This window comes from Stomoxys calcitrans, chromosome 4 (genome assembly GCF_963082655.1).
Source record: "Stomoxys calcitrans chromosome 4, idStoCalc2.1, whole genome shotgun sequence".
NCBI classification, from domain to species: domain Eukaryota; kingdom Metazoa; phylum Arthropoda; class Insecta; order Diptera; family Muscidae; genus Stomoxys; species Stomoxys calcitrans.
In genome coordinates, this window is record NC_081555.1 from 116,021,773 (window position 1) to 116,035,616 (window position 13,844).

The 13,844-nt window shown below is 38.9% G+C and overlaps 1 protein-coding gene across 3 annotated transcripts in view; it reads right to left on the reverse strand.

Moving 5' to 3' along the window:
- Positions 1–13,844, reverse strand: part of LOC106081960 (uncharacterized) — a 612,487-nt gene that overhangs the window by 524,535 nt on the left and 74,108 nt on the right. The window lies entirely within an intron of this gene.

A 13,844-nucleotide genomic window follows, 5' to 3' on the forward strand; every position in this document is an offset into this window, starting at 1 on the left:
ACTCGTCTCATGGCAGCTTTTACATAGGGCGTCATTTCTCGGTGTTCTTGTGGAGGCCCTCTGGAGCCATCGCACCTCCTGTATGGCCATCGCACTTATTTCTGCCCTGTATTTCTCCAATACATTCGCCAGTGAGTATACAGTACCCTCTCTGTAAAGAGTGGGAACATTCCAGGTGCAGATATGCAAATCATGGTTCGATCTCCCACTAACCACAAATCCACAGCCAAATTCATGACTAATTTCATGGCAGCTTTAACATTGGGCGTCACTTCTCGGTGTTCTTGTGGAGGCCCTCTGGAGCCAACGCACTTCCTGTATGCCCATCGCACTTATGTCTGCCCTGTATTTCTCCAATACATCCGCCAGTGAGTATACTGCACCCTCTCTATAAAGAGTGGGAACATTCCAGGTGCAGATATGCAAATCATGATCCTGAAAACATTTGCGGGACTCGTCTACATAAGGGGGATCTGTTTTTAATCTTCGTCATTTATTCGAAGTAAACTCTTTAAGTATTCCGGGTGATGGGCTACCAGCACGACTCCCCAACCCACCTTTTTATCGTTCTACAGGTGAACTCGTGGCACATTTTAGCTCACCAGCTACCTTTAACGTATGTGAAAGGTAGCTATCCAGGTGACACCTTCACATTTCATATGAAGAAAGACCAAGATAAGCCTGGATTTTGCTAAGTTAAAACCAAACAGAGCCTTTGCTTGGTTTCCAACATCCCCAAGTTACCCCCCCACTAATAAATCGCATGACTCCAAATCCTATTTGGCACTCTTAGCTATTTCATCAATAATTAAAACAGGCAGTACAATGCAATTATCAGCTTTAAGGCCATGTCATTTCCGATCCCTAACATAAACAAATTACCAAAGAAATAGCTAATCCATCATCCACTGTGCATTGCTGCCTTCCCCAAGTAACCAACCCACAACTACGGCGCCATTCAAATTCGTAAGGTATGAAAACAAAATGATTCTTCTACAGTCTTCCCGTCGGTGTGGTTAAATTTAAATAAACAGTTGAAGTAGTGTTTGTATGTACATATGTATGTGGCTATTCAGAACGTTTTATATAAGCCATATATGCTTGTATATATACACACAGAAAAAGCCCCTGTTTGGGTGTGTAACGTGCCAGTGCAAGTCAAGCGAGCATTCATACCGTTGAGATGTATGAAAAATTGTTTATGAGTGTGAATGTTACTGCGAGCATTCAGCACACTACATTCATACATACACACATGCATAGTCATATGCATGAATATTCAAATAATTGAAGGATATTTAAATAAATAACCGGTGTTTCATATTCGCGTAAAGTTTAGCGAAAGAATTACATATCGTATGGCAGTGGCTGCACATGACAGTTTGGAAAATTATGAAAAATGTGAAATGATGTTATCAACCTGAAAAGAGGGGGCCAAATGGACAACTTAAATGACAGATTATATTGTTGAAAAATTACAAAAAAATGTAATGGATCTTTCAACAGAGGTAACAAGTAAAAACGTGTTAAGTTCAGCCAGGCAGAATCTATTCTTCTTCTTCTGTATATATAAAAGTGTCGCGTGATTGACTGATGACTCACTGATCACTGCCCAGCCCAAACTGTTAAAGATTGAATTATGAAATTTTGCACGAATATTGGTCTAGGCTCGGAGGCGCAAGACAAGGCCGGATTTGATGTTATTCGTACTTTAAGGTGTGTATGGCGAATGGATAGGGCTACGAGAATGTTCTTGGGCTTAAATTAAAGAGCACATCAAAAAAATAACTCTTGAAGAAAAACATTTTGGAATTGGTACCGGAAGAGGGAAGTACCGAAATTGGTACTTTTTTACGGATTGAGCTAGAGCTCTGAAAAAATAAATAAATCTTGAAGAAAAACATTTTGGAAAATCGTACCGGAAGTGGGAAGTACCGAAATTGGTACTTTTTTACAGATTGAGCTAGAGCTCTGAATTTTGGAAACTAGGTACACTTTGGTGACCTTAATGGGTTTGACTAAAAGAGTTTTCGGAAATTTGTACATTTCAGAACTTAAAAAAATACCAAAAATGTACGAAATGGGTAAACTTTGAACAGAGGGAATGGATAGAAGTAGAATTTTGTAGTTAAAAGACATCTGCTGCAAAAGAAAAAATAATGAAAGTAAAAAGAAACAAGTAAATGCGTGCTAAGTTCGGGTGGGCCGAATCTTGGGAACCCACCACCATGGATTCTGCTAAAAATGTATACAAAATAAATTTTGGTGAAGGGCATAATTTTATTCTACATACCAAACTCTATCAAACTAGCAAAAATGAAAGCTTCAAGGTAGCGAACAAGGATGTCAAATCGGAAAAACGGTTTATGTGGGAGCTATATCAGGTTCTTGACCGATTTCGACCGTACTTGGCACAGTTATTGGACGTCATAATAGAACACCACATGCAAGGGCTTAAGAAGTCAAATCGGTAGGTCGGTTCATATGGGAGCTACATCGGAGGCCACCTTAGCGCAGAGGTCAGCATGTCCGCCTATGACGCTGAACGCCTGGGTTCGAATACTGGGGAGACCATCAGAAAACATTTTCAGCGGTGGTTTTCCCCTCCTAATGCTGGCAACATTTGTGAGGTACTATGTCATGTAAAATCTCTCTCCAAAGAGGTGTCGCACTGCGGCACGCCGTTCGGACTCGGCTATGAGAAGGAGGCTCCTTATAATTGAGCTTAAACTTGAATCGGACTACACTCATTGATATGTGAGAAGTTTGCCCCTGTTCCTTAGTGGAATGTTCATGGGCAAAATTTGCATTTGCATATCGGGTTATAGACCGATTGTCACAGTTGTTGGAAGTCATAACTGAAGACTACATGCAACATTTCGGCCAAATTGGACAAAAATTGCGGCTTCCAGGGGCTCAAGAAGTCAAATCGGGAGATTGGTTTATATGGGACCTATATCTAAATCTGAACCGATTTGGCCCATTTGCAATCCCCAACGACCCACATTGATATTAAGTATCTGTGCAAAATTTTAGGCGGCTAGCTCTACGCGTTCGACCTCTATCGTGATTTCGAAAGACGGACGGACAGACATGGCTAGATCGACTCAGAACGTCGAGACGATCAAGAATATATATACATTATGGGGCCTTAGACGAATATTTCCAGGTGTTACAAACGGAATGACTAGATTAGTATACCTCATCCTATGGTGAAGGGTATAAAAATGGAAAAATTGTACTGGTAACGGGAGAAAACATACATTTAGTACCACAATTCGTATTATTTGATACTTCTCTTACAGATGAAACTGAAATTTGGCATGTAGGCGCAATTATAAAATATACATTGAGTGACTAAGTGATCTATTCTTATTTGTACATTATGGTACCAAAAATTGGTACCATTTGGTACTTTCTTTACAAATGGAGCTAGATGTTTGAAATTTGGTATATAGGTACAACTATCAAATATATGAAGGGTGATTAAATGGTCTATTCATAATTCGTACATTTTGGCACCAAAATTGGTACCATTTTGTACATTCATTACAACTGGAGGTAGAGGTCTGCAATTTAGCATGTAGGTTCAACTATTAAATATATGATGGGTGACTAAATTATGTATTAACAATTTGCACTTTTTTAGACCAAAATTGGTACCATTTTGTACCTTATTTACAAATGGAGCTAGAGGTTTGAAATTTAATATACAGGTTGAATTAGGAAATCTATGAGGGGTGACTAAATGATCTATTCAAATTAGTATATTTTGGTACCAAAATGGGTTTTTCACATTTCGTACATTTTGGTACCGAAATCGGTACCATATGGTGCTTTCTAACCAAATGGAGCTAGAGGTCTAATATTTGGCACATAGGTACAGGTAGGAAAAATATGATGGATGGCTAAATGATCTATTCACAATTCGTACATTTTGGTACCAAAAATGGTACCATTCGGTACCTTTTTTGTACCATAGGTACAATTATATATGATGAGCGACTAAATGACCTAATAAAAATTCGTACATATTGGTACCAAAAAGTGCAAAATAGTACGAAATAGCTTATCTTCGCCTACAGCAAACGGAGTTAGATAGAATTAACCAGTTTGATAAAAATTATCGCAGTGTAGACAAAAATTCGATATTTTGTAACGAATCATACCAAAAATTTAAGGAAACATACTTATTGTGGTGTAATTGAAGCCTTGAAGGTTTATATTGGCCGACTTGAAGATGTTTTTGAAATTCGTACATTGAGGTACCAAAACGTAAAAAATTGCACTTCCTTAAAGGATTGAGCTAATGCTTTGAAATTTGGTATACAGGTACGCTTTGACACTAAAGTTTGGACAACTGGAAGATTTGTTTGAAATTCGTAAATTTTGATTCTTCTGGTAGTTATTACTTTACGAATTGAGTTAAAGCTCTTGAATTGGGATACACCTTGACTATGTAAGCCATTTGTCAAGTTCTTTGGTCGATATCTCTTTACAGGCAAAGAAAGGACAATAGATAATAATTGCTATACTATTTGAACTATATTGGCTATTGGAGCCAAAGTGAAATTCTTTGTGCAAAATTTTAGCCAAAATTGGATAAGAATTGCACCCTACAGTGGCTCAAGAAATAAAATTGGGAGTTTATGTGGGAGCTATATCAACTTGGCACAGTTGTTGGAAGTCAAAACAAAATTAATCTTTGTGCAAAATTTTAGCCAAAATTGGATAAAAATTGCACCCTACAGTGGCTCAAGAAATAAAATTGGGAGTTTATGTGGGAGCTATATCAACTTGGCACAGTTGTTGGAAGTCAAAACAAACCATATCATGCAAAATTTCAGCCAAATCGGTTGATAATTGTGCCCTTTAACGGCTCAAGAAATATCCGATATCCAATATCGGTTTATATGAGAGTTATATTAAGTTGTGGATCGATTCGGACCATATATAACAAGTATGTTAAGGTCATTCAATAAATCGTTGTGCAAAATTTCAGCCAAAATAGATAATAATTGCACCCTCTAAGGGCTCACAACGCCAAGGACCGAAATCGGTTTATATGGGGGAACTTTATCAGGTTACGAATCGATTTGAGCCATACTTGGAGCAGTTGTTTGCAGTTAAAACAAAACATATCATGGTTAATTCCAGCCAAATCATTTCAATTTTACAAATATGGCCAATGAGTTATCCGAACCAAATGACGAAACGCGTCGAAAAGTGGTTGTTAATGTGTGTCTTGTGATCTCAGGTTTTCTTTTTCCATTGTAGAAAAATCTCCGATCATTGAGCCAGTCACAAAAGAGAAATAAATGAAAATTGTAAAATTAAAATGTCCTTCGTCCTAACAGGCAAAAAAAAAAACTTGAGACAAGTAAAAGCGTACTAAGTTCGGCCGGTCCGAATCATGGATACCCACCACCATGGCTTCCGCTAAAAAGTTAACCTGATTGACTATGTTCGTATTTAAATTATTTTGGTCTCAAGTAACGAAATCATGGGATAGTCTGGTATATGCATATTTCGTTGTGTTGCAAACGTAATGAAAAAATCCATATACCTTAATTCCTATAAAAAGAGAGATATTTCCCCTCTGTTTCTTAATGAGGGTTTAATGTTCTATATTTGGTCTTTCTTCAAGTTCCTAATAGCAATTCCTTTGTACTTAAATTCCCAGGTGAAACTTTTAAGTTTCTAATGCTGCATGAAAGATCCCAAATTGACACATAAGATTTGTTTCCCCTTCGTTAATTTTTTGTGATGAAATGCGCACAATATTTCCTCCTTCAATTTACTTTAGAATATGCGTGTTCATCATTGTCACTCGATAACACTGCGCTTTAGATTCGCATATTACTTTTGCTCTTTCAATGTCAATGTCAAGTGAATGCAAAAAAAAGAAAAGAACAAATCGCATCGCAACAAATGAGTCGTGACAGCTTCAAGTTACTTTCTGGAACCATTTTTTTTGTTTTGCTTGTGTTTTGCGTCGCCTTTTTATACCCTCCACCATAGGATGGGGGGTATACTAATTTCGTCAAGTATATTTATTCGTCGCGACATATTATGTCGATCTAGCCATGTCCGTCCGTCTGTCCGTCCGTCCGTCTGTCTGTCGAAAGCACGCTAACTTCCGAAGAGGTAAAGCTAGCCGCTTGAAATTTTGCACAAATACTTCTTATTAGTGTAGGTCGGTTGGTATTGTAAATGGGCCATATCGGTCCATGTTTTGATATAGCTGCCGTATAAACCAATCTTCGGTCTTGACTTCTTGAGCCTCTAGAGTGCGCAATTCTTATCCGATTGGAATGAAATTTTGCACGACGTGTTTTGTTTTGATATCCAATAACTGTACCAAGTATGGTTCAAATCGGTTCATAACCTGATATAGCTGCCGTATAAACCAATCTTCGGTCTTGACTTCTTGAGCCTCTAGAGTGCGCAATTCTTATCCGATTGGAATGAAATTTTGCACGACGTGTTTTGTTTTGATATCCAATAACTGTACCAAGTATGGTTCAAATCGGTTCATAACCTGATATAGCTGTCATATAAACCGATCTTGGGTCTTGACTTCTTGAGCCTCTAGAGGGCGCAATTCTTATCCGATTTGAATGAATTTTTGCACGACGTGTTTTGTTTTGATATCCAATAACTGTACCAAGTATGGTTCAAATCGGTTCATAACCTGATATAGCTGTCATAGAAACAGATCTGAGGTCTTGACTTCTTGAGCTTCTGGAAGGCGCAATTCCTATCCGATTTGGCTGAAATTTTGCATGACGTATTTTATTCTTACTTTCAACTACTGTATCAAATAAGGTTCAAATCGGTTCATAACCTGATATAGCTGTCATATAAACCGATCTTGGGTCTTGACTTCTTGAGCCTCTGGAGGGCGCAATTCTTATCCGATTTGAATGAATTTTGGCACGACGTGTTTTGTTTTGATATCCAATAACTGTATCAAGTATGATTCAAATCGGTTCATAACCTGATATAGCTGTCATAGAAACAGATCTGGGGTCTTGACTTCTTGAGCTTCTAGAGGGCGCAATTCCTATCCGATTTGGCTGAAATTTTGCATGACGTATTTTATTCTTACTTTCAACTACTGTATCAAATAAGGTTCAAATCGGTGCATAACCTGATAAAGCAGTCATATAAATCGATCTGGGATCTTGACTTCTTGAGCCTCTAGAGGTCGCAATTATTATCCGATTTGCCTCAAATTTTGTACGACGGATTCTCCCATGACCATCAACATACATGTTTATTATGGGCTGAATCAGTCTATAGCCCGATACAGCTCCCATATAAATCGATCTCTCTATTTTACTTCTTGAGCCCCCAAAGGGCGGAATTCTTATTCGAATTGGCTGACATTTTACACAGGTCTCCAACATATAATTTAATTATGGTCCAAACCGGACCATATATTGATATCGCTCTAATAGCAGAGCAAATCTTTCCTTATTTCCTGTTTTGCCTAAGAAGAGATGCCGGGAAAAGAACTCGACAAATGCGATCCATGGTGGAGGGTATATAAGATTCGGCCCGGCCGAACTTAGCACGCTTTTACTTGTTTCATTTATAGTTGCTGACACATTTTAGGATTTTTAAATGGGCGTAAGAAAAGGCGAAGCGAAATATAATATTGTATATATAAAACAAGTTAAAGGGCATTAATTTCGGCCGTGCCGAAACTTATATACCCTCCACCATGGATCATATGAGACAAGTTCTTTGTTCAATATGATTAAGTTAAGGACGGTTAGGGAAAATACTTGGAAATCATAAGAAACAAACTTCAACATTTCAGGCAAATCGAATGATAATAGTTGTGCCTTTTAGACGCTTGCGAAAGTATAAATGGGAAATCGGTTTATTTTGGAGCTATATCAGGTTATATACCTATTTGGACCATACTTGTTAGAAGAATTAAAACACCTCGTGCAAAATTTCAGCCAAGTCGGACTAGAGGCTTCAGAAGTCAGGAATGGAGATCGGTTTATATGACAGCTATATCAAAATATGGATGACGCAGATGCTCTTATTGATATGAGAGAGGTTTCCCCTGTTTTTTATCGCCTGTTCATGGGAAATCTAGTATTAAAATATCAAAGCATGGACCGATGTGACCCATTTACATTCCCAACTGACCTACGCTAATAGGAAGTATTTGTGCAAAATTTCACTCGCCTAGTTTTAACCCTTCGAAAGTTAGAGTGCCTCGACAGACAGACATGACTAAGATGACTTAGAATACCAGGACAATCAAGAAAACGCACACCTTGTTGCGTCTCAGTTCAATATTTCGATGAGTTACAAATGGAATAACGAAATTAGCATACCCCCATCCTATGGTCGAGGGTATAAAAATGACTACAGCTGAGCTACATCAAAATGTTAGCAATGTTTATGTACTGTAAGGAAATAATGGCAAACATCGCTGAAATGTCTTTGACTTTGAATGGCTGCAAGAAGGATCTGAACAGGCTACGAAAGGCAGAACAATTGTCTATTACATGGCAAAGTATGTTTCATATTTCCATTTATGATGTACTTCACACACTTTCTGCTTAAAAAATAACTTGTGTTGACTCAAAGTTATAAAAATAAACTTTTACTTCTCACACAACTGCAAACTAAAACTTAGTTGCAATGAATCAACAAAAAAAAAAATATGTTTAACATACGTGATGCTATTTTCTGTGGAGGTTAAAGATGAACAAGTAAAAGTGTGCTAAGTTCGGCCGGGTCGAATCTTGGGAACCCACCACCATGGATTCTGCTAAAATAGGGGAGCTATATGTAGTAATAGATCGAATTGGACCGTACTTGGCGCAGTTGTTGAGAGACCTAAGCGAATACTATACTAAAAATTTCAGCCTAATCGTATAAAAATCGCCGGTTGTAAGGCTCAAGAAGTCAAATCGGGAGATCGGTTTCTATTAAAGCTAAAACAGGTTATAGACCGATTTAAACCATACTTGGCACAGTTGTCGAAAGTCATAACAGAACACCAAATGGGATGAAAATTGCGGCTTCCAGGGGCACAAGAAGTCAAATCGGGAAATCGATTTATATTGAACCGATATGACTCATTTCCTCCCCGACTCATTTTTCCCCAATGCCCTACATCTATAAGAACTATCTGTGCAAAACCGCTATCATGATTTCGACAGACGAAGGGACGGATATGGCTAGTTCGACTTTAATAGCTGACCCGGGCCCGCACCGCTGCGCCTTCTTTTACTTTATATGGAACAAAAGTTTCCTTGAAATATTTATTTTCGACAATTAAGGATCTTTTAGTGAAATACCATGCAAACTTGACTAACAGTTTAACAATATAAGTGCCTTTATCGGAATCCCAAATGATCTTTATTGGTCTACGCATTAAAGTTTGGTTGTAAGGTGTACTCCATTCCTACAATACTTCATTTCAGCCCGATATTCTCATGATGTCTGATTTAGTGGTGTTTTCGGGGGAGAGGTGATCATCCAGATACTTGGCTCTGAAAAAATACCAGCATCTTCTCTTAAATAACATTTATTTAAACCCCATATTGCCATTGGCTTAAGAGGAGTTTACAGGATGAGGCGTTCCCCAAACACATGGCCCCAAAATAGGTTATCAAATTCGTTTTCTAATCTCAAATACCTTCCATTTGAGCCATTTGGGGGAGTTTTGGGAAATGGTTGATGCCCTAAATACATGGTCCTACATTTGGATAGCAAATTCGTATTCTACTCCCACCAAATACCTTTATTGGAGCCCCATATTGCGATGGTCACTAAAAAATTGCTGTTTGTGGGGTATTTTGGGAAAGGGGTAGACACCCAGAAAATTGGTCCCGAAAATGGGTGTCAATTCTTGCTCTACCCCCCAATACCTTTCATTTAAGCTCCACATTGACATGGTCGATAAAAATGCTCGATTTAGGGGTGTTTTGGTGATTGGGGGGGGCCCCCAAACACTAAGCCCCTAAAATATATCAGCAACGTGCTCAATTCTCATATATTTATGTATCATTTATTTGAACCCCATACTGCCATTGCCCTCAAAATTGGATATCTAGTTCGTTTTCTAATCTCATTTAAACTCCTTATTGCAAAAGTAGGCAAATATGTCCGGTTTGGGGTATTGGCCCTAAAAACTATGAATATTTAGTTCCACTCTCTTTAAGACCCAAATTGTCTTGGTGAGCAAATATGTCCTATTTGGGCGTTGTTATAGTGGTGGGACGTCCGGTAGACAGTTGGCTCCTAATGTTGATATCTGAGCCCCAAATTTTGTGTTATGGGCGCCACTCAGTGAGTTGGCCATGTTGCTATGGTCGTAAATTTGTGCCCTTTGTGGGATGTTTTTGGTGAGAGACGGCCCCCCAAACACTTGGTCCCATATTTGGATATCAGATTCGTATTCTACATTCAAATACCTTTTATTTAAGCCCCATATTCCCATGGTCACTAAATAAGTCCTGTTTGGGGGGTGTTTTGGGAAAGGGGTGGCTCCCCAGAAACGTGGTCCCATATTTGCATATCAGATTCGTATTCTACTTGCAAATATTTCATTTGAGTTCCATATTGCCATGGTCGGTAAATATGTCCGACTTAGAGATGTCTTGGGACTTGGGATGGTCCCCATAGCACTTGGTCCGATAATTGGATATCAGATACGTTTTCTTCTCCTAAATACCTTTCATTTGAGTCCCATATTGTCGTGATTGGTCTAAATATATGTTTGGTAGGTTTAAGGGTGGGCCAACCCCCCTAAGTTCCCCATCCGAAATTTGGATACCAAATTTTTATTTTTAGGGTACTATGTGAGAGCACACAAATTTCGCTTAAATCGCACCACCCATCTCCGAGATCTGGCGTTTCTGAAAATTAGGGTGAGGGGGAGGGTCCGACCGGTGGTTTTCCCCTCATAATGCTGGCAACATTAGTGAGGTACTATGCCACGTAAAAACTTCTCTCCTGAGAGGTGTCGCTCTGCGGCACCCCATTCGGACTCGGCTATAAAAAGGAGGCCCCTTATCATTGAGCTTAAAACTTTAATCGGGCTGGACTCTTTGATATGTGTAAAGTTTGCCCATGTTCCTTAGTGGAATATTCATGGGCAAAATTTGCATTTGCAATCTTATTTCGACAAAATATCTGTGAACATTTTTATATCAGAATCTAATGTTGACAAAAATAAAAAATTTAAAATTTTTTATGCCCACCACCGAAGGATGAGGGTCCGTCTGTCTGTTGAAATCACGCTGCAATCTTTAAAAATAGAGATATTGAGCTGAAACTTTGCACAGATTTTTTTTTTTTGTCCATAAGCAGGTTAAGTTCGAAGATAGGTTATATAGACCTATATCTTGATATAGCCCCCATATAGACCGATCCGCCGACTTGGGGTCTTAGGCTCATATTAGCTACATTTATAATCCAACTTTGCTGAAATTTGGGACAGTGAGTTATGATAGGCCAGTCGACATCCATCTTCAATTTGGCCCAGATCGGTTCAGATTTGCATATAGCTGCCATATAGACCGGTCTCTGGATTTAGGGTCTTGGGCGCATAAAAGGCCCACTTATTGTCCGATTTCAACGAAATTTGGGACAGTGAGTTGTGTAAGGCCCTTCAACAATCTTCTTCAATTTGACTCAGGTCGGTCTAAATTGGGATATAGCTCTCGATTAAAGGTCTTGGACCCACAAAATGCGCATTCATTGTCCGATTTCGCCAAAATTTGGGACACTGAGTTGTGTGAGGCCCTTCAACATTCTTCTTCAATATGGCTCAGATCGGTCCAGATTTGGATATAGCTGCCATATAGACTGATCTATCGATATAAGGTTTTAGGTCCTCAAAAGGCGCATTTATTGTCCGATGTCGCCGAAATTTGGGACAGTGAGTTGTATTAGGCCCTTCAACATTATTCTTCAATTTGACTCAGATCGGTCTAGATATGGATATAGCTGCCATAAAGACCGAGCTCTCGATGTAAGGTCTTGGGCCCATAAAAGGCGCATTTATTGCCCGATTTCGCCGACATTTGGGACAGTGAGTTGTGCTAGGCCTTTCGATATCCCTCTTCAATTTGGCCCAGATCGGTTCAGATTTGGATATAGCTGCCTTATAGACCGAGCTCTCGATTTAAGGTTTTGGGCCCATAAAAGGCGCATTTATTGCCCGATTTCGCCGAAATTTGGGACAGTGAGTTGTGTCAGGCTCTCCGACAACTTTCTTCAATTTTGCCTAGATCGGTTCAGATTTGGATGTAGCTGTCATATAGACCGATCTCTCGATTTGAGGTTTTGGGCCCATTAAAGGCGCATTTATTGCCCGATTTTGCCGAAATTTGGGACAGTGAGTTGTGTTAGACCTTTCAACATTCTTCTTCAATTTGGCCTACATCGATTCAGATTTAGATATATCTGCCATATAGACCGATCTCTCGATTTAAGGTTTTGGGCCCATAAAAGGCGCAATTATTGCCCGATTTCGCCGAAATTTGGGACAGTGAGTTGTGTTAGGCTCTCGGATAACTTTCTTCAATTTGGTCTAGATCGGTTCAGATTTGGATATAGCTGTCATATAGACCGATCTATCGATATAAGGATTTAGGTCCATAAAAGGTGCATTTATTGCCCGATTTCGCCGAAATTTGGGACAGTGAGTTGTGTTAGGCACTTCGACAGCCCTCTTCAATTTGGCCTCAATCGGTTCAGATTTGGATACAGCTGCCATATAGACCGAGCTCACGATTTTAAGTCTTGGCCCCATAAAAGGCACATTTATAATCAGATTTCGCTGAAATTTGATACAGTGACTTATGTTGGGCTTTTCGATAACTGTATCGCATACGGATCAGATCGTTCTATTTTTGGATATAGCCACCATACTAATATTTTGTTCTACAAAAAGTGACTTGTATTTATTAGACCACTCATTATCCGTGTCAAATGTGCTCGAAATCGGACCATATTTCGATAAAGCTGCTATGGGGGCATAAATTAGGAATTTTTCACTGGATTACAACGAAAGGTGGTTTACATATATACCCGAGGTGGTGGGTATCCAAAGATCAGCCCGGCCGAACTTAACGCCTTTTTACTTGTTTTATTTTAAATTTTTAAACAATTTGCTCTTAAAAAAATTTTTTTTATCAAAATAATGCTAAAAGGTTTCCCGTTTTTATTGATTCGTTTTAAGGTAAATATTATGCTATTTATTATTTACTCTGCTTGTTACCTAAGGTGTTGTACGATTTTGCATTTGCAATCGTGTAATCGCATATATAAGCCAAGGCCAATCGCAACATTTGCAATACTTTTAGCGCAAGGAATATTATTTCAAGGATTCCCTACTGCAAACCAAAACCATTACCATGGTGGTGGTAGGGCATTAATTCATTCTAAATTGAGAATAAGTGCCTCCCTCAACTTTAGAGCAGGCAACAGAGTGGGTGAGGAAGAAAGAAAGAGAGAGAAAAAAAGCAAGACTTAGGAAATGGTTGTGCTTACGTGTGGCCATCATCATCATCATCGCCATCAACATGGTGAGCAGCAAATGACCTCTAAACGTCACCAAATGGTAGTCACATCAATATTCGTTAACTGATCAACAGCCAACCAACCAGCCAGCCAGTCAGCCAGCCACCACCACAAATTTTGTTCAATTTCAATCAAGAGATAAAACAAAAAGTTTTCAATGTTGAGCTCCTCATTTCGGAGGGTTATTTCTCTGTTGTTGTTACTTTTTTGCTGAATTAAAACTTTTTATGGCTCACAAGAAGAAAACAGAAACCAATCATCTACAGATAGTGAAATTC